We start from the raw sequence: 2,426 nt of genomic DNA, 5'->3' as shown, positions 1-2,426 counted from the left end.
TTTTGAAACAGAGTCTTGCTCTGTTGCCCAGGCTAGAGTGCAGTGGCGTGATCTAGGCTCACTACAATCTCCACCTCCCAGGTTCAAATGATTCTCCTACCTCAGCCTACTGAGTAGGAGGGATTATGGGCTCCTGCCACCTAATTTTGGTACCTAAATATGCCAGCTAATTTTTTTGTATTTTCAGTAGAGACAGGGTTTCACCATGTTGACCAGGCTGGTCTCAAACTCCTGATCTGAGGTGATCCACCTGCCTTGGCCACCCAAGGTGCTGAGATTACTGATGTGAGCCACTACATCCAGCCACCAATTTCTTTTCTTGTTGTTTTGTTTTTTTGAGACAGAGTCTTGCTCTGTTGCCCAGGCTGGCGTGCAGTGGTGAATCTTGGCTCACCGCAGCCTTCACCTCCTGGGTTGAAGTGATTCTCCTGCCTGAGCCTCCCAAGTAGTTGGGACTACAGGCACCCACCACCATGCCTGGATAATTTTTGTATTTTTAGTAGAGATGTGGGTTTACCATATTGGACAGGCTGGTCTTGAACTCCTGACCTTGTGATATGCCCACTTCAGCTTCCCAAAGTGCTGGGATTATAGGCATGAGCCACCGCGCCTGGCCTTTTTTTTGGATGGAGTCTGTCGCTCAAGCTGGAGTGCACTGGTGCGATATTGGCTCACTGTAGCCTTCTGCCTCCTGGGTTCAAGTGCTTCTCCTGCCTCAGCCTCCTGAGTAGCTAGGATTACAGGTACACACCACCACGTTTGGCTAATTTTTGTATTTTTAGTAGAGATGGGGCTTCACCATGTTGGTCAGGCTTGTCTCAAACTCCTGACCTCATGATCCACCTGCCTCAGCCTCCCAAAGTGCTGGGATTACAGGTGTGTGCCACTGCACCCGGTTCAGTTTCTGTGCTCATTCATTTGTTGAATAATTTCTTCACAAACTGTAAGGGAAACACGAATTACCTTCCTTCACCATCATGTTCCCAGTGCTTGGAAATAATGCCTCAAACACACATAATGGGCATTTGTTAATAATAATAAATGTGTATATGTAGGCTCCCATGTGAATCATGTGCTCCCCTTAATATCCTATCCCACTCACCATTTATTGCCTTAGCAGCCACCAGTCATTCAAGGAACTGAGTACCAGTACAGAGCCAGACACTGGAGTAGGACCAGAGGACACATAAATGGTCACTGTTAGGGCTGGAGTTATCCCCAGCCCATAAGAGGATGGCAGTCAAGAAAAGCAGATATGGCAGAACTACCTGATAAACTGGGAGGGCCCTTTAGGTTTGAGGTTTGGTAAGCCCTAAAGGCAGAGCTGGAGCAGCTTGTCTTGAGTGTCCACTGCCAGCAAGAGTCAGGGCAGGAGAGGGAGCACTGACAACTCTCCCTCAGTTACTTCAGTCTCCACATGGACCTTATGTCCCCGTGCAGGAAGAGCCCTCTTGGTAGTTTGTCAGCACGGATCTATTTGTGTATTTAAGGGTCTACCTTCTCAGTTTGTGAGCTCCAGGAGAGGTCACACACTTTTCCAGCTTGTTGATGGTCTTCTAGGGCCTGGCACAGTTCATTTGTAATAGTAATAGCCAACATTTTTGAAATGCTTTACATTAACTCCTCCAAACAATTAGGAAGGTATATAATTTCCAACTGACAAATGAAAAAATGGGTTCAGAGATGAAGCAGCATGCCCAGGGTTACATAACAGGCTTGGACTTGAGTGTTGCCATTCCCCTTGTGAGCCTGTATTACACTTTTAGCTGATAGCAAATGGGCCCAGGGCTTGCCGTCTCCACCAGAGGTAGTTCCTGGGCCAGATGTGCCTGCATTCTGGCCGCCCTGCAGGGCCTGGTGCTCTCCCAGGGTGTTCACTGGGGTAAGGCGTATTGCTTCACTTTCCAAAAAGGCTTGTGACTTAACCCCTACTCCTACCGCCCTATTGGGGGCAGTGCCATTCAGTGTGAGGATGTGTGCTCCAGAGTGTTGGCCACACATCCTGCTAAACTGATGGTGAGATACAAGTCACAAACATGGCCCCTGAATGTTGCTGGTTGTGTCCCAAAGTGGGGAGGGGGAGGTACAGTGGTACTACCACAGTGCTGGGAGGAGGATTGTTTCCCTAGCCACTCACTTTTCCTAATTCTCATAGCTGCTGTCAGGCTTCTGAGATACCAGAGCCAAATGTGGGCCAGGGCCACCTAGTTCACTGCCATATGAAGAGCTTGCAAGCTTCCGACCCCATCCCCTTCCATGTGGACAGGACTACTACCCTTAGCCAACTGCTTATCTCCATTTAATGAGCTGCTGCTTGCAACTTCCTGCTATAGTGAACAATCACAGGGGTGTTTGTCTTTACCACATGGAGGTGGGTGAAAAATCCTTTACATTTTTTAAAAATTATCTTTTTTTTTTTTTTTTTT

This window comes from Cebus imitator, unplaced genomic scaffold (assembly GCF_001604975.1).
Source record: "Cebus imitator isolate Cc_AM_T3 unplaced genomic scaffold, Cebus_imitator-1.0 Scaffold102, whole genome shotgun sequence".
In the NCBI taxonomy this organism is placed as follows: Eukaryota; Metazoa; Chordata; class Mammalia; order Primates; family Cebidae; genus Cebus; species Cebus imitator.
Note: the sequence above shows the minus strand (reverse complement) of the source record.